This window comes from Anolis carolinensis, chromosome 2 (genome assembly GCF_035594765.1).
Source record: "Anolis carolinensis isolate JA03-04 chromosome 2, rAnoCar3.1.pri, whole genome shotgun sequence".
Classification (NCBI taxonomy): domain Eukaryota; kingdom Metazoa; phylum Chordata; class Lepidosauria; order Squamata; family Dactyloidae; genus Anolis; species Anolis carolinensis.
In genome coordinates, this window is record NC_085842.1 from 63570130 (window position 1) to 63598015 (window position 27886).

Here is a 27886-nt window from a genome sequence, read left to right on the forward strand (position 1 = left end):
CTTCAGAAACTTTGTTTTTGTGGCTGAAACTCTGTTAAATTGGTGGCACCCAGCAAACCATAATGTGCTATTATAGCATGATGTCCCTTGCGCAAATACAAAGTTCTGGCAGTGTAATAAAGTTTTGCCATGTTTTTGTGACAGAACCAAATAGGAAGTGACAGTTATCAACCACGAACAGAAGTCATAGCACACCATCAAACCACTCCTGACAGATGCCCATCAGCCTCAGAATAAGGAAATCTGTTCCTTAAGCTGGAAAGTATTAAATTGCCTCTATTGTCCCTCTGTATGTTGTATGTTTAATAATGGTATTGAATGTTTGCGATGTATCTGTGCATTGTAATCCACCCTGAGTCCCCTTGGGGGTGAGAAGGGCAGAATATAAAAACTATAAATGAATAAAACAAAATAAAATAAATAATAGCCAAGGATAGCAATGCCAACTTTTCTTTTCAAATATGTTGTTCACATGCATAAAACATCCTCTTCCCTGAAGACAATCTTCACTTAATGATTCCTATCATGAGCTTCTGTAGTTGAGAGCAACAACAACAACAACAATAATTTTATTTCTTACCTGCGTCTCCTCATGACTCAAGGCGGGTTACAACATCACTAAAAACATACAATAATCTGAAAACATTCTACAAAATAAATACTAAAATACATAGAACAAAGATTAAACATAAGACGCAAGTTTAAAATTTGAGATTAAAACTCTCTGGGTAACAGGTAGCTATGTGGATGGTAGTTGTTCATTGAAATGTTCTGCTTCCCTGAAATGCAGTTCAAACTTCATTTTTCAGTTGGGTGTGCAAGAAGCATAACACCTAGAACTTTAGGAATGGAACACCCTGTTAAATCCTGTTTTCCATCTTGTGTCGCAGCTTTTGTGCATGTATGTGAGCCTTGTCCAGAAAATATCTGGATCTCTATTAAGCAGGAAAACAAAAGATTTCTGACATCTTTTCTGCCAAATATAATGGAATCTTGTTCAAATGCACTTTCAGAGGCAGCTAATTCTGTTTGCTTTTGGGGTAAAAGGTTGTCAGTGGATTCATTGGCCATGTCCCATTTTGCTCCAGGATACTGAGAGAGAGAAAGAGAGAGAGAGAGATGATATTGACCTTGAGAATGTGCAGAGTGGTTTCCTTTATCTTACTACAGGCAGATGTCTCAAATATCTGAGATTACAGAAAAAGGCATTCATCAAAAGGCAGTTACTCCTAGGGCATTTCCTGATAGAAGGCTCCTCATGCTAGCAATTAGAAAGCAATGCTCAGCTATTCCATCTTTTATTTTTCAACTGATTTTCGTTAAAAAGGAGGAGGGGAGAGAAAGAGTGTGTGTGTGTGTGTGTGTGTGTGTGAGAGAGAGAGAGAGAGAGAGAGAGAGAGAGAGAGAGAGAGAATTGTTCTAGCTGTCCACACTTACCCTAGATCAGGGGTCCCCAAACTAAGGCCCGGGGGCCGGATGCGGCCCTCCAAGATAATTTACCTGGCCCCTGCCCTCAGTTTTATAATATAATATTTTATATCATTTTAAATAATATAATATATTGTATATACATATAATATTTATAATAATATTATAATGTTATACAATATAATACTAATAATAATACCATATAATAATATGGTATGTTTAAACTACTGACTGGCATCATAGCTGACAGAATTCAAGACTATCTTGAAGAAAAAAACATCTTGCCAGATGAACAGAAAGGCAACAAACGGAAAAGCAGGGGCACAAAAGACCAGTTATTGATTGACAAAATGATTCTGGAGAACTGTAAGAGCCGAAAAGCTAATCTTCACATGACGTGGATTGACTACAAAAAGGCCTTTGACTCACTCCCACACAGCTGGATCATCAAGTGCCTGGACGCCATCGGGATTTGTAAAACCATTGGCACCTTCATTGAAAACATGATGGAGCACTGGAAAACTGAACTGTTTGTTGGAAATGAAAGCTATGGACTTGTCAACAGATTCATTGTCCCCTCTGCTTTTCATTATTGCCATGATCCCTCTGTCAACAATCTTACAAAAAACAAATCTCGGCTATCAAACATCTAAGAATTCTCACAAAATTTCACATTTGATGTACATGGATGACCTGAAGCTATATGGGAAAACGGAAACTGAAATCCAGTCTCTGACCAACACTGTCCGAATTTTTAGCACTGATATCAACATGGAGTTTGGTTTGGACAAATGTTCGACAGTGGCATTGAAGAAGGGAAAAATCATTGAAAGTGAGGGCATAAATATGCCCAATGGCCAAACAATAAAGTGTCACCAGCCAGAGGTCTATAAATATCTGGGCATACTACAGCTGGACAACATCAAGCATGAACATGTGAAAACTGTGGTCAGCAAAGAATACACACAAAGGGTCAGAAAAATTCTCAAAAGCAAGCTCAATGGAGGCAACACCATCAAGGCCATAAACACCTGGGCCATACCTGTCATAAGCTATACTGCTGGCATTATAAATTGGACACAGGTGGAACTGGACAATTTGGACAGAAAAACAAGAAAACTCATGACCATTCATCATTCCCTGCACCCTCGCAGTGATGTTGACCGGCTATATCTGCCTAGAAGAGCAGGGGGCAGAGGACTCTTACAAGTAAAACAAGCAGTCAAAGAAGAAGAACATGCCCTGGCAGAATATGTCAAGCAAAGTGAAGAACCTGCTTTGATTGAAGTCAAAAATCAGAAACTCCTCAAAACACAGCAGACAAAAAACCAGTACAAGAAAACCGCACTACAAACTAGAGCTGACAGCTGGCACAACAAAACACTGCATGGAAAGTTCCTTGACAAAATTGAAGGAAAAGCTGATAAGGAGAAGACCTGGCTCTGGCTCACAAATGGGACCCTGAAGAAGGAGACAGAAGGCCTGATCCTTGCAGCCCAAGAGCAAGCCATCAGAACAAATGCTATTAAGGCCAAGATTGAAAAATCAGCTGATGACCCAAAATGCAGACTGTGCAAGGAAACCGACGAAACCATTGATCATATCCTCAGCTGCTGTAAGAAAATCGCACAGACAGACTACAAACAGAGGCACAACTATGTGGCCCAAATGATTCATTGGAATTTATGCCTCAAGTACCATCTCCCAGCAGCAAAGAACTGGTGGGATCACAAACCTGCAAAAGTATTGGAAAATGAGCACGCAAAGATACTGTGGGACTTCCGAATCCAGACTGACAAAGTTCTGGAACACAACACACCAGACATCACAGTTGTGGAAAAGAACAAGGTTTGGATCATTGATGTTGCCATCCCAGGTGACAGTCGCATAGATGAAAAACAACAGGAAAAACTCAGCTGCTATCAGGACCTCAAGATTGAACTTCAAAGACTCTGGCAGAAACCAGTACAGGTGGTCCCGGTGGTGATGGGCACACTGGGTGCTGTGCCAAAAGATCTCAGCCGGCATTTGGAAACAATAGACATTGACAAAATCACCATCTGCCAACTGCAAAAGGCCACCCTACTGGGATCTGCACACATCATCAGAAAATACATCACACAGTCCTAGACACTTGGGAAGTGTTCGACTTGTGGTTTTGCGAAACGAAATCCAGCATATCTATCTTGTTTGCTATGCCATACAACGTCGTTGTGTTGATAATAATAATTATATGTTATATATTACATATAATATTACAGTATAGTGGTATAGTTCAATATAGTAATATATAATGCTAATATTGTGCTATGTTAATAATATATTGTATGTACATACAGCTGCTCTGAGTCCCTTCCGGGGTGAGAAGAGTGGGATATAAATGTAGTAAATAAATGTAGTAAATGAATAAATAAATAATTTTAGACTTAGGCTCGCCCAAAGTCTGAAATGACTTGAAGGCACACAACAACAACAATCCTAATTAACTTGACTATCTCATTGGCCAGAAGCAGGCCCACACTTCCCATTGAAATCCTGATAGGTTTATGTTGGTTACAATTGTTTTCATTTTTAAATATTGTGTTGTTCTTTCATTGTTGTTGCTGTTTTGCACTACAAATAAGACATGTGCAGTGTGCATAGGAATTTGTTCTGTTTTTTTTTTTTTTCAAATGATAATTCGGCCCCTCCACAGTCTGAAGGGTTGTGGACCGGCCCTCTGCTTTAAAAGTTTGAGGACCCCTGCCCTAGATTATGGGGCTTTGCTGAACGCTGGAACATTCCCTGACCTCCCCTAATGCAGGGTAAAACCAGGTTATCTGGTTTTATTCTGCATTTACAAACAAAAGTAACTGGACATCACCTGGACATTAAGGAGTGACTTGGGGTTGAAACGGGGGTATAGGACCAGTGTAGACAAACTAGAATGGAGTCTCTCTTGTACAATTAGAAGATGCACACACATTATGCAAACTCTTAGGTAAAGGATATATTTTGTAGAAATATTAAATGTGATAGCAAAAATCCTGCATTTGGGGGCCAAAACATAATATTCTAATTGTACAGCAAATGCTGGGATGTGCATTTATTGTGACAGCATCTGGTACTCATGTCTCTTACTGGAAACTGAACAACACACTCAACCTGGTGGAAGGAAACTTCTCTTCATAATATCTGCTAACGTGTGTGTGTATATGTGTATGAGCATGCCTTTAAGTCACCTATCAACTTATGATGACTATATTAATATCATACAGTTTTCCCATGCAAGGAATATTCAGAGGTGGTTTTGCCAGTTCCTTCCTCTGAAATGTAGCCTACAGAACATGATATTCATAGGTGGTCTCCTATTCAAGTACTAGCCAGTACTGACTCTGCCTAACTTTGAAGTTCAGATGAGTGTCTTTTGAGTATTTGCCATCAAGATAACTCTGGAGGTTTGAAGATTGCTGTGAAATCTCAGCCTCTCGCATGAGCTGAGGTGAGCCTTATAAGGGTCTGCCATATATGGCCCAGACAGTTGTGTGCTAGTTGGCAACATGGTTACACAGTTTCCAAACCAGCTTTTTTTTATGTTGATCAGACACTGATTTGCCAATTGATAAGAAAGATTCAATAAGAAAGGAGGAAATGTACACAGTAATATCTAATAACCCATGTTGCAATGTGATGAGTCTATTGATTTAAAGTGGCAACACCCAGTTCCGAGAAGGAAGAACTCAGTATATGGACTGGGCTTGCAATTTCAAAAATAATCAATTTTATTATCAGTGTTATCAGTAATCATCAACCTAGTACATCAAACATTTCAATTGCCTCTTATTGCTCTGAGCAATACCATGTCAACTCTGTATTACACTGATTGATAGTGATCTTTGCCACTATCATAAAAAACAGGAGTGTTGAACCAACTTCCAAGAAAATTAAAGGGTCAGGCACGAGGGCGCTGTAGTTCAGTAGCACTTGGAGGGCCAAGGATGCCCAAACCACAATATGAGCAACTAAGTGGATCTGTGTACTAGATCAATATGTCAAATTTAAAACATCCCTTCACTGAAACATAAAAATAAACACTTTGATTTGTCCAAGTAGCATAGCTGCTGTATACTTTTATTCCTCAAAAAGACTTGTTTTCTGCTGCCCTGGAGACTAGAACATGGAACAATGGCTTTAAACTACAGGAAAGGAGATTTCACTTGAACATCAGGAAGAACTTCCTAATTGTGAGAGCTGTTCGGCAGTGGAACTCTCTCCCCCAGACTGTGGTGGAGCAGAGAATGGATGGCTATCTGTCGGGGGTGCTTTGAATGCAATTTCCTGCTTCTTGGCAGGGGGGTTGGACTGGATGGCCCATGAGGTCTCTTCCAACTCTATTAGTCTATGATTCTATGACCTTTAATACTTAAAATTATCTTAGAGCTCTTAAAGGGCTCCAAGGGTAAGGGGGTGTTGTAGCCCAGCCTGAGATTAGGCCCATTCAGCCAATGATTGTCCCTGCTCCAGTTTTGCCAGAGGACTCTGGGTTTGGGGCTGAGTTGCAGCCAGAGTCTATGCCAGTGGATTCTTGGACCAGAGACAGAATGGTTGCAAGCAAGCATTTTGAACCACATTCCTCCCAGCAGTCAAGGCCAGATCACCAGGTGTCAAATGGACATTCTAGTTTAGAGGAGGATAATGAGTTTGACAGGAGAGCAGCAATCACTGGAGGAGGGAAAGAGAATGTTTGCAAAGAAGCAAACTGTTATTTTTGAAGCACTCTAATGACAGCAAGACCCTGGGTTTTCTTTAAAATGCCTTTTTTTTCAGAGCCACAGCCAGAGGTGGCAACTTTGCTTATTCAAGAAAGAAGGATCTTTGCTCCATGTTCCTGTATCTTGCTTCAAGTATCAGCCTTGCCGTGAATCCAATGGAATATTCCAGTGACTTTGCTGTTTGGAGTTTATGCCAGTCGCGACCTTTGCCTTGGGTTTCATCTTTGACTTTATACCTTGGAACTATTCCTGCATTCGAGTCTTGTGTTCCTGTGCCTTGTTTGTGGATCATCATTGATTCCACACCTGGAACCACCTTGGAATTAATGCTGCACTCCAGTCTTGGTTTCCTGTGATTATCTTTGATTCATGTCTTGGGAAATAATCCAGTTTTGGATTGTGCTCTTTGAGCGGTTTTTACAGACCCTTGTATCATGAACTTTAAGTGCCTTGCACTTTTGGATTTAAACCTAATTTACTGACTCTGAACTATATTTTGCTTTTACTTGCTTATAATCATCAATAAACAACTTGTTTACTTATATTCTGGGGCTTCAGTGTGGTTTTGAGGTGCCTACGCAGCCTAGGGCGCAACAGGGGGAGTGACTGTGATTTCAGGATCATATTTTGAAGACTACAATTCTACATCTCAACTCCACATCTAGCTGAAAATATAAGCTTCCCTTCCATCACCCAATAGTTGCCTATTGAGAAAGCAGATGGTCTTGGATGTATCCAAGCTGCAAATATTCTATATTAATCAGATTAAACTTGAATAATGCTACCACACATTTCATGGGTGAAAACCAGGACAGATGTGGCCAAACAATAATAGAATGTGGTGAAGACATTTTAATGAGGAATAACACAAAAGTTAAGGAAACAGAGAGCAGTTTGCTTTTGCCGGAGCAAAACTGGGAAAAATAAAATTGTACTCTGTCCTGTCCCCCCCCCCCCCCCCCCACACACACACACCTTCTGAGTTAACTGAGTGCAAGTTATTTTTGCATTTTGAATTCAAGTTGGCATCAACTGAGGAAAGAAGAGGAAAGTGAAGAAGTAGAGAGAAATACTGGGACATTTTGAAAACAGCTGAAAAAAATGGGAGGGCAGAGGATTAATTGGAATAGTCCTTTCAAATTGGGGGCAGCTAGAGGAGATGACAATGTTACTCAAATAACTAAGCCCCGTTGGTTTTTATGGGATTTCTAGTTACGCAAATCTGGGCCTACAGAATTTATCTTTAAAATAAGGAAAAAAATTGAAGTAGATTTACAACTCACAGGTTGAGAACCAGGGGCATAGAGAGAAAACTCAAGCAAAAACCCCTGGTATGAAAGTGTGCACACACAAACCTATACACACCTATTCTTACTTGTGAAATTAATAGTACATGAAAAAATTCCCCCCATAAATGAAATTTTCTCCTCTTGCAGAAATGACATATCTTTGCCAATAAAAACAGATGCCAATGTAAGAAGGATTAAGTCAGTATTCAACACTCCATTATTCCCTTGCACTAATAGCTACTCAAAGTCTCGTAAATGAACAGGAGGCAAATGCCAAGATTCCTTTTGATACACAAACCCAATTTCTGACAACTCAGCAAAAGTATTCCTCAAAATAGGCCTCCTCTTCCTCCCCTCCACCTGCCCTCAGTACATCTCCCTGAAGAGGCAGAATTTAATACCTGTCTGATTGTAACAGCTTTGAAGAGCCTTGATTCAGCGTGTTCCCTTTCAGGTGAGTACGTGCACCTCTTCTTCTCTTTCTCTCTTCCCTTTTGGCCACATTGCTTATTTGTGTATAGATTATGGCGCCTGGGCTTAAAAGCTTTCAAGACAGAGGAGAAAAGAACGAATGAACCAGTTCTAACTACAGGAAAGTGGACGGCTTGGGTTACCCCCTTCACCATTCACTCCTTTTTCTTTCGCTTCCCACTTCCTCTCCTTTCCAGCGACTAAATTTAGTGAATTCTCTTCACATTAAAAACTTGTCAGGTACTCACAACCAAAGAGGCTTCTGCTTCGGTCTCCCGGGGGAGTTACTGAGACAGCGAAAGCTCTTAAAACATGTAAGGGAGAAGGAGAGAAAAATTCTAGAAATCCCCTGCCGCCCCTTATAAACTCTCCAACTTTCCTTGCCAGCTGGAGAGGGGGCACCTTGGCCTCATGTTCTCGATTGCCCTGGATTGTCCCATAGGCATCATTTAACAAGCGCTTCCCACGCCAGGCACGACCTCCTGCAGGTGGGCAGCCTTTCTCCCCCCTCTCCCATCCTCCCAACCGACCACTGCAGGCATCAGTAACCACAGTTATATATGTGTGCGGACAACACTGCTGGCAGGTGAGAGTGAGGCGAGAGGAGGGAGAGCTGAGGTGGAAGATGAAGCAATGGATGTGCTCAAACACGCTCAAACAGAAAGCTCTATGGTTCTCATAAAACTGATAGCTCCTCAGGGGACAGGCAGCCAGACATTTGACTCTCCAAAACCCATTCAAAGTACTGTACATAATATGACGGGGTAGAAATTACACAGTTAGTAAAAGGTAGGGAATGTTGTTTCATCAGGAAAAATGAACAGAAGGAGTGGTGTGTGCAGTGTTGTTGTTCAACAATGGCAGAGTTCCAACTTCCAGCAGTTAATTTCAGTTCACCGTTTTCTAGCAAAAACGCAAACAAGATATCATTAAAGTCAGCCCTCCGTATGCATAGATTTCACCTTCCACTGCTTGGGAATATGCAGTCATTCCCCTACATTGTCTGGGGTGAGGGGCACAGGATCCCTGTGAAGTTAAGAACCATGAATAAAGAAATTGCTTTTTTTTAACCTGAGAGAACACCTCTCTGGAAATGTCTAGATCTTCTAGCATGGCTCTGTGGTCAAACCTTCGCTGGCAGCTGACCATACTATTCAATTGGAGGACTTAGGCCCCTCTACACTGCCAAATAATCCAGATTAACAAAGCAGATAATCCACATTATCTGATTTGAACTGGATTATATGAGTCTCCACTACCATATAATACAGTTCAGAGCAGATAATGTGTTTTTTATATGGTAGTGTAGAAGGGGCCTTAGAGAGCCCTAAGCCCCTTCCATACAGCTGAATAAAATCCCACATTATCTGCTTTGAATCATAGAATAGTAGAGTTGCAAGAGACCTCATGGGCCATCCAGTCCAATGAACTGGAATATATGGCAGTATGGACTCAGATAACCCAGTTCAAAGCAGATAATATTGTGGTTATTCTGCCTTGATATTCTGGGTTGTATGGCTATATGGAAGGCCCCTTAGGGGTGTGTTCTTTCTAGAATTCACTCCATATTACCTCAATATCATTTCTTTTTGCTAATCCCTTTTTACATTTTATTTCACAAGTTCGTTTATCATTTATTGCAATGTTCCACACCTCTTTGTACCAATTATCAATTTCATAATTATAATTTTCTTTCCATTTTTTGGCTATAACTAATATTAAAGCAGTAACAAAAATTATTATTATTTCTTTCTTTTGCCATTTTGATCTTAGGTCTCCAAAATTGAATAGAAGTGCTATATTTGGATTTTTTTTAAGATTGTGTTGTCGAAGGCTTTCATGGCCGGGATCACAGGGTTCTTGTATGTTTTACAGGCTGTATGGCCATGTTCTAGAAGTATTCTCTCCTGACGTTTCACCCACATCTATGGCAGGCATCCTCAGAGGTTGTGAGGTTTTGAAGATTAATCAATAAAAGGTAACGGTAAAGGTTTCCCCTTGATATTAAGTCTAGTCCGACTCTGGGGGGTGGTGCTCATCTTCATTTCTAAGTCAAAGATCCTGCATTGTCCATAAATGCCCTCTAGGTCATGTGACCAGCATGACTGCATGAAGCTCTGTTATCTTCCCACTGAAACGGTACCTATTGATCTACTCACATTTATATGTTTTTGAACTACTAGGTTGGCAGAAGCTGGAGCTAACAACAGGAGCTCACCCCGTCTTGCAGATTTGAACTGCCGACCTTCCAGTCAGCAAATTTTGTAGCTTGCCGTTTTAACCCACTGCACCACCGCAGCCACAGATTAATCAATAGTATGTCATTAATTTCAACAAATACTTTATACCAATTTTTAAAAATCTTTTCACACTCCCACCATAAATGTATATAAGTCCCTGTTTCCTTATTCCACCTCCAACAATTTTGTAGGTTGTTTACATTATTAGAGTTATGTACCAGCTCCAAATTGTTTTATAACAATTCTCTTTAATTATAACAGACATATTTTTCATAATTCTTTGTTTCCAAATTTTTAACTATTCCTCCTCTGTGATATTGATTTCTAAGTCCCCTTCACGTTTTTTTTTGTTCCGAATTGTATTGGATCACTTTATATCATGATTTAATAATTTTTACTTATTAATCCTTTTGTTATTTCATCTGTACCATTCTGCTTTAATTGTATTATTAATTTTGTTAATTGTCTGCATTTCCCATGTTTTATTCAATCTTATTTCATGAATCCAATTGTAGTACATTATATCCTACTCTGTTTAAATATTTCTAATATATCTTCTTTTCTAGAGACTTTATTTATCCAGTCTTTTAGTCTTGCTACTCTGGCTCTTTCCATGTCCTTTGTGAGTTGTGTCTTAAGGTTCTCTGACATTTTTCCTAGTTCTATAACTGTAATCAGTGATGATATTCCAGGATTAAGTATTTATTTTGCCAAATCTGTATTTTGGTTCTATTGATTGGGTTTTATCTATTTCTTTGAGACATTTATTATCTTGAATAAAAAAAAATCAATAGTATCTCCAAATCAAGGTTTCAATACTGTGTATAATATTTGGAACATGTCTTAACTGGTCAGCAATGTAGTACAAATTAATGTTTGGAATACCTAATCCTCCTTCTTTCTGGGATATATACCATAACTTTTTATTTATCCTTGATCTTTCATCTCTGTTATAAAAATTATTTAGAATCTTTTGCCATTTTTTAAATTCTTCCTGTGATAATTCTATTCGTAACAAATGTGGAGGGACAAATGCATGTGTATGTGTCTCTCCAAAATTTTATATATCTGGACATGATGTGATGTTCACAGATTTTGGTATCAACCTCCAGTGGATATCGAGTTCCCACTGTATTTCATTCCACCCATCAGAGAGATACATACCGTAGTAGTCCATAACATTTATCTGGCTAATTGTGTTTTGAGATATTCTTTCCTCATCTATAAAGCAAAAAGAAGAATGAATGTGTCAAATTAGACTTCATATTTTGGATCTTACTCATGGCAAAATTATTTTATGGGCACTGTATTTCCATGGATTCCATAGTGCCCCATTTGTATATACTATGGGCCAACAGCCAGCAACACCTTGTTCAAATTCAGGTTTCTGATTAAGATAATCACAGGGTTCCTTCTACTTGCCAAATACAAGGGGGAAATAGGCTAGGGAAACGATTGTATTTGGCAAATGGCCATGCTGAATTCAGCCGGGTGAGTTGAGGCGTTGGCCCATGATAATATCATGCAATGCTGATCTTTAGCAACATTAGTTGCTGATCAAGACTATATGGGTATAGATGATGCGAAAAATCACAAAATAAATGAACTAACAGCAGCAGTCATAGGAATTAGGTAAAATCCTTATGTGTAAAGATTTATCATTGAATACTAAAGTGAGGATTTCTCATACCATAGTAATTCTGATTTCTATGTACGGTTGAGAAAGCTGAGCAGTTATGAAAGCCGACAGAAAAAAATTCAATCAATTTGCAATGTTGTGCTATAGGAGTCTTCTCTAGAAATTTTAGACTGCCACAATAAATGCCGGTAAGCAAGGCCAAAAGAAAATCAAGTCTTAGCATACCTGAGTAGCCAAAATGACTAAAGTGGGGATATAATACTGGACATATCATGAAATGGCATGACTCATTGGAAAATAAAATACTTTGTAAGGCAGAAGGAAAAAAGAAAGTAAACCACAGTTGGATAGATTCCATCAAGACAGCCAGAGTCCTGAGTCTGCAGAACCTGAGCTAGCCCATTGGTGATAAGGTAACTTGTAGGACTTTTATTGATTGGATTGACATAAGGTGAAATCTGCTTCAAATATTGCCATCACCAAAACTCCACTGAACTAGGGATATTTTTTCCAAGAAATGATGCATAACAATAGTGTGGTTTATTGATTCACCGTTCTGAGTATTTAATCAATGGGGATGCAAAGACAAGGGACATTATCGTTCCCTTGCCTTGCTTCTGAGGCAGAACAGAAAATCAAACCCCCACTGCACATTTGTACATACCATATATACTCAAGTGTAAGCCGGGTTTTCAGCTCTTTTTAGGGCTGAAAAAGCCCCCTAGTCTTATACTCGAGTGAGGGTCCTGGCCGGCTTATATTCAGGTCAGCTTATACTCGGGTATATAGGTAATCAGAGTTGGACAATCTTATCTTAAATTACAGTTTTATGTAAATATTGAAAAACATTTAACCTACTGATGCCTTAATTAGTGTAATTTTATTGGTATATATATTTATATTTATTTTTGAAATTTACCAGTAGCTGCTCGTCATATACTCGAGTCAATTTTTGTGGTAAAATTAAAAACTGTGTCTTGGCTTATATTCAGGTCAGCGTATATTCGAGTATATACCATATATACAAACATAAGAATGCATGACGGTCATGTTTGTACCAAAGGCCCCCCCCCCCACCTCTCCACTTAAGAATAAAATAGCAGTAATAACTGAAACAACTAAGAACTTGTTTCCTGCTATTCCAGAGATCAATACACAAAGCAATGGATTCAAACTAGAGAGAGAAAAAGATTCCAACTAAATGTTATGAGGAAAAACTTCCTAACCGGAAAAGCTGGTCAACAGTGAAATATACTTCCTCAGAGTGTGGTGGAGTCTCCTTCTCTTGAGGTTTTCAAACAGAGGCTTGATTGCCATCTGTCAGGAGTGCTTTGATTCCTACATGGCAGGGGGTTGGAATGGATGGCCCTTGGGGTCTCCTCCAGCTCTGTATTCTATGAGTCCTCAAAGAAGTCACTCCACAAAATCTGAAAATGAGAGTGAACCACATGCCCCTTTTGTTTTTATTCAAGGTTTCTCTTTGATTACAATAGATACAGTGTAGTATCATTATTATGTTACTGACCCTTTAAATAAAGAAATTGTAACAGAAAGATGAAATCCTGGAAAAGTAGGGAAGACCAGATTCTGTATTAAATGTTCCATATTCTGTGTGAAAATCGTTGCGTATGAAGTTGTTGAAATGTAAATGTTGGGTGTTGTTTAATCACACTCATCTAGAGTGCAAAACTGCAATGTGTCCACATCTTGATACAGTGAAAGAACTTGGAAAGCAACTCGGGAATTCCAGATATGTTCTCGCCTCAAGGCCTCCCCCTCCTTTATCCCTGCCACACCTAACCAAGCAATATTTGTTTTCACAAAAGATGTTAGGCTGCAGCAGTGGATTTGAAACCGAGGCAACAGACTTTGGCAACAAATACTCTAACTGCTAAAGATCAGGAAATGTGCGGCCAGGAAAATTCCACAAGTGTAGAATGCGTGGGAAAGGCTCCTTCCTACCAAGAACCATCTCAACCACAATAGCTATTCAGCAGTAGCCTAGCCTGCACTAGAGGCTGGATTAAGCAGAGGTGTAGAAGAACCAAGAGATATTGAGAACCCCTACTACTAGTTTGTCAGGGTTGGTTTTGTGCTCCTTCCATTGCATCCTTTCCTCTGCGCACCTTCAAAATCCTCTGTTACTGTTCTTTTTTTCTCACTGGAAAAAAGAGGGGCAATTTGTGAGGGTTTGTAAAAAGACACAATGATGGAATGAGTTGACTGGAAAGGCATGTGGCGACAGCTGACTGGCTGAGCAAGCCAGGAGCCAGAATTCCGATTGGCTGCTGCCTCTAGCTTGGTGTTGAGGCAAACAGTTTTAACTGCCACTTTCATTTAGGAGAGGGAGGAGAGCGCTGACTGAAAATGGTCAGGGAGGAAATGGCTGCCATACTCTCCGAAGCCTAGTTATTTATAAGGCAAATGAGGCATATTTCAAGGGACTGTTTATTTCTATATTCTCTGTGTGAATTCAGAAAGACTGTTACATATATTGTTGCCCTATTTGAACTTTTGAACTGAAGTAAAGATACTGTTATTTGTTGCACAAGCCTGAGTGACATTTTATTATACTGCAGGGTTTATGTTGATTCAGAAACTGTGGTAAAGCTTTATCTATTTATTTATTTTTACAACCATCAACAATTGTCCACTTCCAAGCCTGATACATACAGGGCAGCTGTGCCTATCATTTGCCACTTCTCGTTCTGCAAGGATATGTTTAGTCCTTATTTCCTTTCATATGGGGTCAGTGAACAGAAGCCCCATCTCTCCTCAATACACACACACATACATTTTACCTATTCCTGAATTTTCATAATGGGGAAATAATGTCTCTCAAATTAGCATGGACAAAACTGTCATAATGTCTCTATCCAGGGTAAATGATCTTTCACTCCCTCCTCCTTAATTATTGAAATCACCCTTGCTGCTCCTTTTTCAAGCTTTGTGTGTGCATGTGGGCAGAGTCACAGCTGCTAGGATTTGGATTTTTTACACAAAACACTTCATGATCCCATGATGTCCCTCCCTCCACTTTCATTCTGTTTGCCACATCAAATATGTATGGATGTACTGGCACATTGTTTGTTTTTTAAAACCTTTAACAGTCTGAGGAAGTGTGTATGCATTGGAAATGCATGAAAGCTTGTACTGGGGACAACAAGGGACAGATTGAAATTTGATGTGACAAGAAGTGCTGATGTGGACACCTGTTTTGAGTAATGGCAGAACTTGTGCATAGTACAAATGATTTAGTACTGTAGTGTAGACTTCATGTGGTGTGTGTTACACACAGAGATTCCCAACTTCATCAGTACATGTGAAAAAGATCAGTACGTGTGAAAAAGATCTTGGGGGCCTCGTGAACAACAAGTTAAAAATGAGCCAACAATGTCATGCAGCAGCTAAAAAAGCCAATGGGATTTTGGCCTGCATAAATTGGAGTATAGAGTCTAGATCCAGGGAAGTTATGCTCCCCCTCTATTCTGCCTTGGTCAGACCACACCTGGAATACTGTGTCCAATTCTGGACACCGCAGTTGAAGGAAGATGTTGACAAGCTGGAAAGCGTCCAGAGGAGGGTGATTTAAATGATCAGGGGTCTGGAGAACAAGCCCTATGAGGAGCGACTTAAAGAACTGGCCATGTTTAGCCTTCAGAAGAGAAAGCTGAGAAGAGACATTATTAGGGTCATGCATAAATATGTGAGGGGATGTCATAGGGAGGAGGGAGCAAGCTTGTTTTCTGCTATCCTGGAGACTAGGACATGGGATAATGGCTTTAAGCTACAGGAAATGAGATTCCAATAATATATAAATTTATAGATGAGAAATTATTTTACTGAAGTCTGGATAAGAAAATCTTAGTTGGCGTAAAATAAAATTAAAGACAGCTGTATGATAATATGTTTTAATGTGCCTGATAAACTCCATTTTGACAATAGGTGATGTTTCCCCATGTCCTATATTGTTTGCCGAGCTACCGTGTTTCCCCGAAAATAAAGACAGTGTCATATATTAATTTTTGCTTCCAAAGATGCGCTAGGTCTTATTTTCAGGGGATGTCTTATGTTTCCATGAAGAAGAATTCACATTTATTGTTGAATAAAAAAATGAACATTTATTATATACTGTACAGTAGTTGTCATCACAAACCAGCATAACCAGACAAAATGTGAATCCTATCAAGAATTTCTTCTTAGTACCATTATTTCCATGTACAACACACTATGGTACGTACATTTACCGATCCTGCATGCTTTGGTGTTCTGTTCAGCGAGCATACTTCCAAACAAAAACTTTGCTAGGTCTTACTTTCGGGGGAGGCCTTATATTTAGCAATTCAGCAAAACCTCTACTAGGTCTTATTTTCTGGGCATGTCTTATTTTAGGGGAAACAGGGTATGTCATTTGTATTATGCTAGAAATGTTGTAACTGCAATATTATGTGCCCAGGGCCAACAACCAGAAGTTATGGCTCCGACAGTGCCAGACCTTGACAGCAGCCTCTTAAACAACAAACAACTTCTGGATACATTCTGTGCCGCTCACATAGACCTAGATAAGAATTACCAGATATGCTCACATGCACTTAAGATTTTTAATTCATAGCTTTGAAGTTCTATAAGATACTGATACTTGAAATAAACTGTGTTTCAATCATTGCTGAGTGAGTTGGACTGAAAACAGTGCTGTGCTTAGGAGTTCTTTTAGCCAAACTTGGTTTTTGTTATTGTTGTTGTTGTCTGTTTGCTTTCCTGCTTAATTTCAAGGCTCATCCTAGCTTTATGCCCCACCTGTGAGGATACAGTATGGCTAATATGGACAATGTATTTTGTAATGTGCATGTTTTTATGTCTTAATGGGATATTAAATTATTTCCAATTTGGAAGCCGCTTTGAGTTCCCTTCAGGGTTGAGATAGAGCGGAGTAAAATAATATTCAGACCTATCCAACTGAATATTGGATCAAGTTATGCCTATATTGTTCCTGAATATTTAACTTGTGCTAAAATTCCTTTAAGAACTTTGATGTCTTCTATGAAAAAAAAAAGAAACCCCAAAGGCCCTTCAGTAGCTTTTCTGTATGTTTGTGTAATTTGGATTATGAACTAGCAGCTTTTCACAGAGCCTCTATGGCTCCCAGACACCATACATCACTTCAAAATTTCATACATGAAAATGGGACGCATGTGGCCAAGTAAGAATGCGGTCAAGATGGCAAAAGTTATTAAAGGGGAAGAATACTGTACACATGCAAGGAAAGGCTGCAGCAGCTTGCTTTTGCCTGAGTCTACAGGGAAAGGCAAGGTTCCACTCCTCTCATTTCTAATTTGCTGAGTTAATTGAGTGCATATGACTTTCATAAGCTGAACTCATCAACTATTGGAAGTAAGCTGAGGACAAAGAGAAAGTGAGAAAAGAAGAGAACTGGAAAAGTGGAATGGCAAAGAATTAATCTGGAATGTCCTTGCCAATCAAGACAGTTGAGGGGGCAGGTTATTTGGCAAGTCTATAGTTCTAGAGGAGACCCTGGTGGTGCAGCGGATTAAACCACTGAGCTGCTGGACTTGCTGAATGAAAACTTGGTGCTTCGAATCCGGGGAGAGGGGTGAGCGCCCACTGTTAGCCCCAGCTTCTGCAACCTACTAACATGCAAATGTGAATAGATCAATAGGTAGGCAAGAAAGTAGCGGCACTCCATGCAGTCATGCCAGCCACATGACCTTGGAAGCGTTTACAGACAACGCCAGCTATTTGGCTTAGAAATGGAGATGAGCACCAACCCCCAGAGTCAGACACGACTAGATTTAATGTCAGGGGAAAATGTTATCTTTACTTATAGTTCTAGGATATGCCCAGTTCTCTAGTTTTAAAGCTGATTTCCTCAGTTCTTTCTCATTTGCCTTTACAAGCAAGTCATCTCAGGTCGATAAAATTAGTTATGCTCCAAGTCTTTTGCATACCCCTGAACAATTGGCATAAAAGAAAGACCTTAATTGAAGGCCATGCCATTTTCAGTTTTTCTGTTTGCCTCTGGCAGGAATACTGAAAACATAAAGATGATTTTGTTTATCTGAATCAAACTCCACAAAATGAAGATTCTAGTTTCATGCTAAGAGAGGATGAGCAGCACCTGCACAATTCATTGACATGTTACTTTATTATAGTATTCTGGAAAAACAGTTCTTAGAGTCGTCTATCTCATCTTTATGAAGAATAATTGCTCACAAATTGACTTTTTAAAAATGCTAAAATACTTTAAATTTGAAAACTGGAGTATAGGTTGGGACATAATCTTTGAGGACCTTGAGTTCCTAATGGGATGTAGAGGGACATGCTGAAAAGCTTATTCTGGATAAAGGAATTTTGTCTTGCATTTTCTCAGCACTATCATTCTTTTACAAGAAGCATTAAGGTCTTTTAAACAATGGTTTAGAACTGACTTACGAAAATCTCATATAGCTCTGCCATCTTTGTAGCGCCATTCCAGCTGCACTAAAATTAACTTACCAGCATCAGCATTCACTGAAGTGCATTGTGCAGCTGCCGCCACCACTCCCTGTAATGGTTAGCAGCAGCAAGTTATGCTTTTTAACATTCTTGTGACAAATACTTGGAGTAAGAAGAGATGATGGCATGCAGGCCTCTGGATAAGGATTTTCTTCAAAGTCGGTCCCAAATTGGGGAAACCACTCCCTCTAGGATTATAATCCTTTTAGCTTTCAGAAAAGGTGCTAAGGCACATATCTTTAATGTGAACCATTTAAATATATCTTTTGGTTCAATGACTTTGTTAATTTGGTCTTGTTAATGTTTGAGCAAAGTGGTCAGTATAGTAATATTAATAACAAATTTAGAATAGTGCTCTGTTCATATAGCTGCTTGTGAAACTGGTGTACGTACACCTCAGGGAACTCATGTATAACTCCAAAATTCTGGAATACATTCTACAGTAAAATGCAGACGCTCAGAGAGGGTTAGGAGAGTATCATCTCATTGGCTGGAATGCAGCCCAAATCAATGTACAAAATGCCCCTCTAAACTAAAACCATTGCTTTTTCAATAACTGCATTTATGCAGTTACTGGCTTGGATATGCATCACTTTACTTATCCATCCCTCCACCCTGCAGGGCAGTTTTTCAGCATGGGATCACTGGAGCGCAGGCATTTGTTCTGAGATTAGCAGACTATCACTACTGTTGGAGTGGGAGCGTGTGCATGGCCCACAGATGTAAAATAATGTTATTTTAAAGGGAAAGAATTTTTGTACCAGGTAACACCAAGATTCACCTAGTTCAATTTTTATTCTGTAATATGCTTTGGCTGGGAGCTGAAAAGCAGGACACAAACATTATGACCACTCCCAGTTGCTTGGCTCTACAAGTGATACTCAGAAGTATATTCTAGCTGAACAGGAATGTGCTATTTAGTTATCTTGGCTAATAGCCATTGATTGGCTTATCTTCCATTGACTCAGCCAATTTTTCTTTTAAAGAAATCCAAAATTAACAGAAGCAACCATATCCTTTAGAAATGTTGCTTGAGCACCATGCAGAGATTACTCCTGTTGTTCTCCTTATCCTCCTTTCCCTTGTTCTCCTATCTATTGTTTTAGCATAACAATCTCTCCACCCATCCAGGCGCATCTATCCTTAGCATGGTTAGTGTCCCAAGAGAAATTAAGGTAAACAAAGTCTATAATTACTGTTGTGGGCCCATCATATCAACAGAGGTTTAGTTCTGGGACCCACGTGGATACAAAAAAATTCAGAGATGATCATACCAACATATTATTAAATGGTGGTGTTGTGACACTTCAACTTGTCCGCATCCACAGTACAACTCTTTAATAACATAAGGCCTGACCCACAGTTGCATGAAATTGCAGTTCTGAACCAGGTTGCTTCAGATTTCTGAGATTTGTTTTTGAAAAGCATGGCCTACTACCTCTACTTGGTTTGGTGCCCTGTAGTAAACTCCTACAACAATGTGGCATTTATGTATTTCTCTGTGTTTCCACAAATGCACAGTCTCCACCTTCAAAATCTCAGCAGGTCTTCTTGACAACCAGAATTACAAAATGTTTCTGTAGAGCTCTTGGGGTATTGACTGATGCATAATGAACAATAATGCTTTTAGGGAATCCTAGCTGACCAAGCCAAAAAGCAAAACACACTCTTCTGGTGTACAATCCAAGACTCAAGTCTGAGTTCATTGAGGCTTGGCCTCAGAACAAGTTTTTGTTGGGATGTAGTCCAGGGAAGTTAAATAAGATGTTTTTAAACATATGGAGAACGATTGTATACAAAACTGTTCCTTACTTATCTGGGATAAGGAAGAAACACATCTAGATCCTATGGCCTCTCTCCTGGTACCTGCCATATTATGACTTCGTTATCCACGGACTTGATATGCATGGTTTTACTTAACCATACTCCAAAAAATATTTTCCTCAAAAGTGTCTGTGGGCCTCTCTAGGTCCTCCACTTATATTCTACTAGCTGTGCCCGGCCACGCGTTGCTGTGGCGAGTATGGTGGTATGGGAAATAAAAGTATTGAGGAATTGGTGGTAGTTAAGGTAAAGGGTAAAGGTTTTGCCTTACATTAAGTCCATTATAAATGGGTTATATAGCTGTGTGGAAGGGCCTTGAGTCTACACTGCCATATAATCCAGTTAAAATCAGATAATCTGTATTTTATAGGCAGTGTGGAAGAGGCCTAAGTGAGGCCTAACGCTGCCTGTCCCCTGGGCTGAGTGGGTTGCTAGGAGACCAAGTGGGCGGAGCTTAGCCTTCTAACTGGCAGCAATTGGATTATTTCTCTCCCTCTAATTAGGACTTTATTTTTCTTTTCTTTTTGTTGTATGAACGTAGAGGCATGGATGACGGATTGTGCTGCCAAGTTTAGTGTTTCTGGGATGTGTAGTTTTGTTGTTTTGTCCTAGGCCGAAATTTCATTACCCTTTTATATATATAGATGGCATGCTTCCTGCCAAAGTACTGTATAGTAACAAAATAGGGTGTGCCATTCATAGTGGTATGTGTGTTGGAACAAACTGAGGTCACACTATATTCAGCACAACATCCTGGTGAGTCTACAGCAGTGCTACACAAAGTGGTTTTCACTGGACCAGTACAGACCATTGGAAGCTAGCCTGTGGTAAGTTTCCTGAAAAGACATAGTTAGTTATAGCTAATGGGCACCAATATGTACCGGTGTCTGGCATGTTGAGAAAAATAACCTGCTGGTCTGCCACATCAGAAAACTAGAGAAGGACCAACCTACAGGATTTTTTCCCCTACAATTGGTCCCCAAGATAGCAATTTTACTTGTTCATTATGGTATTATGGATGCACAAGCATTGCTGTCTTCCTTGCACGGATCTGAAACTCTGCTCTATCCACTCTGGCTGCCCTTTCAGTTTCAACAGCCGAAAGCTGATGGAATGGTTTCCCCTTTCTGCCCGCTGTGCTTATGTTCCTTGAAATGTGGAATTTTCTATTAGAGTCCTTAGTGGGCAGTGTGCAGTATCGTTAATTACATCGGAAGAGTTTTGTGTTCTCTTCACGCTGGGCCATAAAACAAGAGGATTGTTCAAGGATTCTCAGTTTGTGTTTAAGGAAGGAAGAAGATCCAGTGTTGCAGAGTGAAGGGCCAGCTTCTGGGCTTGCTTTAGTTTGATTACAGACTTGGGTATTTCCCAGATATTAAGCAAATTGACTCTGTTTCATCAAAGCAAGCTTTTTTAAAGGCCATTATGGCTGAGGGGGTGGTAATGTTATTGATCCCTTAATCTAAGACATGCTTAAAGATAGATACTGTATGTGTTTTTCTCTATTTTCCAATCAGGGAGAAAATGACTATCTCCTTTTGGCATGTAGTCAAAACAAAGTTAGAATGGGATAACAACTAAACACACACAGAGAGATCAGTATTTCTAATTTCAACAATGTAATAATCACAAACCAAGAAAGAACACATATATCGTATGGGCAAATTGTTTGTTTTCTTAGTATCCACTGGATTTGGCTGTAGAACCCCTATGAATACCTAAATTCATGGGTGTTCATGTTCCAGAGACAACAAAATAATTACATTTACATTTGTAGTTTTTACACAGGGTCACCTTTAAGTTTCCTATTATGTAGTCATAGCTAACATAGTAGAATAACCCTGGGAATCATATAGACTGTACTGTCCATGGCATTCAATGACTGCAAGCCTGTGATTTCTCCCCCATAGGTCTGGTCATTTATAGAGATTCCTCCTCCACCTTGTTAAGGTAGATCATCCAGTTTACTCCAGTGTACATGCCATCTTTCAGATAAAGTTAATATATTTGGTATTCTATTGGAAAGGGCAACTGATCCAACACCAACACTGGTCTGATTTCAGCATCATATTAAGAGCTGGCTCTTCACATCAGTTTCAGGGCTTAATGACCATGGCTTCACTCTGACATATTGGGCTGTGGATGTCTGCAACCCGCCCTGTGATCTTTTGATAAAGGGAAGAATAGGAATATGTATGTAAAAGAGAGCAAGAGAATATGCAGTCCCAACCCATACATATACATATTATACACATACACACCATCTCTGTAAGGCTAGAAACCCCTTGATCCCCACCTCTTCTTTGTGACTTTCTTTCCCCAGCCTTTACTTTTCTATTTTGGTGGCTAAACTTATACATCTATTTTTAAAAAACATGGTAGGATTAGATGGTAAGGGCTAGGCACACCTGTTCTTTCCTTTTCTCCCTTTTTTTGCTGCTCAGGCATTCCTGGCAGGGGTTTCTGGAGGCAGCTGCTGTTTACTTTGCCTGTTGTAGGCAGGCACTCATGGCAAGGCTAAGATTGGCTAAAGGAGAATCCTATTCTTTACAAGCTCACACTTTACTCCAGAAAATAGATGGTAAGGGCAGCATTAAGGAATGGGTTGATATCATAAAATATATGTCAGAAGCTGCCCAGACAACTGTGACTCTGGGCTGGAAAGAGCAAAGAAAGTGGGAATTAAAAACAATTTAAATATTTAGCTTCAGAATTCCATTTTTGAATGAAATACTCGACAAGCCGCATTAAGGAGAATTGGGACTCGAAACAGGAAATGTTGACAGCTAGAGTAAAAGGAAAAAGAAAATATAAAGAATTGAATCATACTCTTTTCATGATAGATCAATTAAAATAACACTTGAATTGGTGGTACAACTGTTCCCAGAGGATGTGGGGTGAGAGGGGGAGGATGGGGAGAAAAACTGATGGACACAAGTGGGGGATCAGTGCAGAAATAGTAAGGTTAAGAAAATAGGACATATCAAATTGAGAGAAAATTTAAGAGGAATACAATTATCTGTGTGTTCTATTGAACCTCATGGGATTGTTACTGAGATTTGTATCATTCTACTTGTGTTTAAAATGGAATTTTTTAAAAAAAAATTGCATTGTTTACTCTTGACACACTAACCCTGAAAAGACTGTGGTCATCTAGCCTTCTTTGACCTTCCTCCCAATGCCAAAGCTGTGAAAAAACATCCAGCTAAACAGAGAACGTGGAAGAAAAGAGGGATAGGTGGCCGTAAAAAAGACTTTGCAAAGAGGATCGTTACCAAAGGCTTTGTTAACTATGCCTATTAACAGTGGTATATTTCCTCAGTCTCAGTCTCTATAGTTATCTTAATCACCATTTGCTAGATAATGCTATTGAACAAATAATTTCACTCACCCCAATGGCGATGCATGAAAACAAAGAAACCTTAGGGGAGAGTCCTCTCCTTCGTCCTCATGGGATTATAATAGATACACATTCTGTCTGTAAGATCTATTCAATGCCACCCCCATGACTGATGGAAGAGGGACCAATTAGCTGCTAATGTGATGTAGGAACCTGTCAGCTCCCTGGAGAACACCCTGCCCATTTTATCTAGGCCACCCTGCTGCATCTGTCAAGCTGGAATGACTTTCTATATTGATATTTCTTAATCTAAGTCTATTTTCCAGGTCATCAACTTGACATCCCTATACCTCAGAGATGCCAGTAAGGCTAGTTAGATTAGCATTGTCATGTTTATCAGTGATTATCTCCAAGGTCCCTGGCTATTTCTGTCCCTGCATTCCCAACTCTATCTGCAAGATCCAATTCATGCTAGATTTTTTCTTTTCTTTTAATAAACAGCAGCTCTGGAAATTTCATAGCTCACCCTCAAACCCTAAACAGCTTCATAGGCTCTTCCTGCTTCTCAGTAAAGTGGATCCAATATTGCTTGGAAAATCAAATCTAGTCTTTATTCACAATGTAAAACCCAAAGCCAGGAGCTTAACTTCCCTATGGGAAAAGATGACAGAAGATGGAGAAGAATCCTGCTAATAGAAGCTGAGAGGTTTCACATCATTGGAGCAGTGAATCTGATTCAGCTTTTAGCTCTGAATGGCCATGGGAGATAGCTAACCTCCTTCCAGAAATATTTTTAAATAGGGATCATATCTCCAAAAGCAAAATTTGGTGCCTTCCCTGTTTATGGAAGCAAACACTATCCCTGACCTTTCTGTGAGATAAGGAACAAGGTTCACAGAATATTAGCATTACTGCAGTGCAGTGGAACGTATTTTTGTTCCATCTGCTTACAACGGAACAGCTTACAATAGAGAAGATAAACGTGGATCCTCTCAACACATACTGGTGGTGGCTGAGATTCCTCCAAAAAGACCTGGTAAAATTAGACCATCAAGACTCCATCAGGCATTGTCAATCAAGAGTGCACTTTCCCCCTTTGTGTGACTAGAATCACGTGAGCATAAAGAGCCAAATAGAGTTGATACATATGTTGTCATTCACTTTTCTGCATTTAAATGAACCTTTTATGCCAAAATGAGATGCTATGGGGATGAGCCCAATGCCTTACATCCCACTCTTAAGTCCTCTGTATCCTTTAATGGTATCCAGATGTGTTCAACACTCAGGCTTGTTATGCAAACCATATGCATATTTACAAGTGCTTCAAAGCAATATCAAATGTGGTAAAGCAAGCACTTTCTCCTTTGTCTGAGAAATGAAATAATGGTGGGGGAAGGATGAAGGGTCTTTAGCAAAAAGACCTATTTGAACTCACCAACACATCTCGCCAAGACTTGTGTTTTTAAGAAGGGAAAAAAGCAACGAGAGAGCTCCATTCAGATCGGGGATGCAGAACTATGTAGAAGTAGAGCCTATTTCTTTTTCCCTGTGTTGTTTATCCAGCCTACGTCATCTAGCTGGTGTTACTATTTGCCTCACAGAAGGCAACATCAAAGTAACCATACATATTACTATAATAGCTTAAGTGAAGTGTTTTAAAATTATTCATTTCTATTTCTTTTCTGTACCACTTCCATGGTAATGGGCAGCAGTTTAAAAGAGGATTGTCATAGAATCCCAAAAAGTTCAAAAGGCCACTCAATCCCACAGGACACAGTCCTCAGCTCTTAACCCAATGTAAAAGAGAAGGAGGAAGAAAGAAAGAGAAAGAGAAATAGTGAGTCAGTGAGTTTAAGAATGTGCTAAAATATTTTATCAAATTAAACCTCAGTACATGTGCCTTGGTGTTGTGGTTTGTCTATTGGACTTCAACTCTGGTGACTAGGATTTAAATCCCCACTTGGCCATCAAAACCCACTGGATGACTTTGGGTGAGTCATACAATCTCACCCCCCAAAATGCCCACCTTAGGGTCACCAGAAGTCAGAAACAACTTGAAGGCAGATAAGAACAATATGTGCCCTGTAATGGAAGAGTTGATACAATACTTTCCAAACCGTTATTCATCACTGTAGAGAGAAAGAAGTCACTTTATCTTCCTAGGAGTTTCTACATGAATACATTACGTGAGAGCTGAGAGTGGCAGGCAGGAAAGGCCACCCAGCAAGCTTTGTGGCTAAGCACCGTTTTGAGCCTGGGTCTCCCCTGCCCAAAGCTTAACATTTCCTCTACTTCACTGTCCTGACTTTTACACAGCAAGGATAAATGGCAAGTGGTGTGCAAAGCGCAGGTGGTCTGACAGCAAATTGTCACTTGTAACCCTCACGCAGATCTGCCCTTTGTTCCTATCACATTTGCATTACTATCAGCATGCATATTTCCAGCAATCTTTCTTTGGCTGTTGCTGACCCCAGTTCCACTTGCCATCTGTCCCACATGCTCAGAACAGGGGGATCTCTTCTCAAACTGGTGGCGGGATTGGAGGCTAAACCATCATGGGGGGGGGGTTGCTTCACCCCACATCCCCCCCATACACAATTGCCACCCCTACACACACATACTCATCTGCAATATATAAAATGTGTGTGAACTTGAGCAGTTATTCTTCTTTTTAGATCATACTGTGAAGCCTATTTAAAATTAAAATGTATAAAGAAGAAGCTGCTGTAAATAATGCATTTGTGGCATACTAGACAGTTTGCAGAGCCTGTATTCATTGCCGAGTCTTAGTTAAAGAAACGCAGCTCTGCCTGCTGCATCATTAAAAATGCATCCGGGTTTCAGCTTCAAGCTTCACATACTTACCACTGAGAAGCGGCATCTCAGTTATCCTTCTAGCCTCTTCCTTACTTCAGCTGCCTCTAATAAATCTCATATCGGGATGTATGCCTCTGGGTTCCAGTGTGCGCAAAAATATACTCCTACATTTGTTTCTTCGATACTGGCCTCTGCAGCTTTAATGAGTACTGCATTGCTCATGTACAGACCTGAGAGCCTATGGTCACCTGAATGCATACATGGTGATTTTTTTAATGTCTTACTTTGCAGCTGGAGATCAGACTATAGGGGTTTGAAATGTATATGATTGTTATCCAAGAGTACCACTTCCTTTTTGCTAGGGTTCAAAGTAATGCCTTTGAGCAGTTATACTGTGTGTAGCCCTTCAAGTTGCCAGTTGACTTATAGTGACCCCATGCACTTCATAAGCTTTTCTTAGGCAAGGAATATGCTTTTGCCAGTTTCTGCCTCTGAAATATTGCCTACGGAATATATAGAAAGACTTTCCTTCATTTTCAAGAATTTATAACTAATATTCACACACATTAGCTTTTCCAGATCGCAAGGCCTGGCCCTTATTCTTCGGTCTGCAGGAGAAAAGGAAAAGAATCTTGCCTTGAAGGTGAATATATATATATAATTTTATCACATGTTAGACTTCTGATTTGAATGGTGCCACTGTGGTTGATGCTGAAGCTGCCTTCCCATGAGTCTTCCCTGCTGCCTGTTTTTAACTAGAGGTATTAGGAATTGACTCATGGCATGTAATATGCACCAGTTGCCAATGAGCTTTAGACCCACCCAAAATCAGCCATTTGTCCTGGTAGGATATAAACTATCTGGGGTTGGGGAGAGGTGAAAATAAATTTCTGCTTCTCTTGTTGGCAGTTAACAGAGGTTTGGTCCATTTAGGAACATCCCAAGCCTGGAAATTTCAGGACAGCCCACTGAGAATGTCACAAGGGACAGGCCCCGTGACGTCATTAAATGAAGTACATTAAACATCAACCTCTATGTCTCAGAGTATTGCGTTCAGAAAAAACACAAAGTCTGAAAAATAGCAAATGGACCCAGAAAAAGCACAAGAGAGCTGAAATGTGATGAGGGAAGAGGGAAGAGATGTGGCGGGAGGAAAGGAAGGGAAGGATATTTAGACAGGATTGCAGTGTGGTGGTGAAGGTGAAAGACAATGATAAAGACAGAAAAGTGGAATCAAGAATTAGAAATGTACCACACTTTTTGCTAACAATGATACAACCCATGTCTCTTATGAAGAAAGGAAATTATACTATGCCAGTTAATATAGGAAAGTACAGAAATGGGGGGGGGGGGGCGTTAAAAATGAGGAAAAGCCACAAAATAGAAATCACGTCTCCATGATTCCTAACGTACCACATATTGGCTCTTAATTTGCCTGCACTAGCGGCTCCATCCTGCTGAGAAATATTTGGAAGGGGAAGAGAAAAGGGAAAGGATGTCTAGGTGGACCCCCTCTTTGCTTTTGAGAGTCTACAACATTCACTCTGAAGAAGTCTACTGTGCCTTAAAAAGGT

General features: G+C 39.8%; 2 long non-coding RNA genes across 2 annotated transcripts in view; one reads left to right on the forward strand and one right to left on the reverse strand.

Annotated features, from left to right (window-relative positions):
* Window positions 1–27650, reverse strand: part of LOC134296033 (uncharacterized) — a 40464-nt gene extending 12814 nt beyond the window's left edge. The window contains exon 1 of the long non-coding RNA XR_010002591.1: window positions 26361–27650. This is a non-coding gene — a long non-coding RNA (uncharacterized LOC134296033). The remainder of the gene's footprint in view (window positions 1–26360) is intronic.
* On the forward strand, window positions 7695–10975 carry LOC134296032 (uncharacterized). Its single transcript, XR_010002590.1, has 3 exons — window positions 7695–7922; window positions 9815–9917; window positions 10123–10975. It is a non-coding gene; the product is annotated as an uncharacterized LOC134296032 (long non-coding RNA).
* Window positions 27651–27886: the final 236 nt, after the last annotated feature.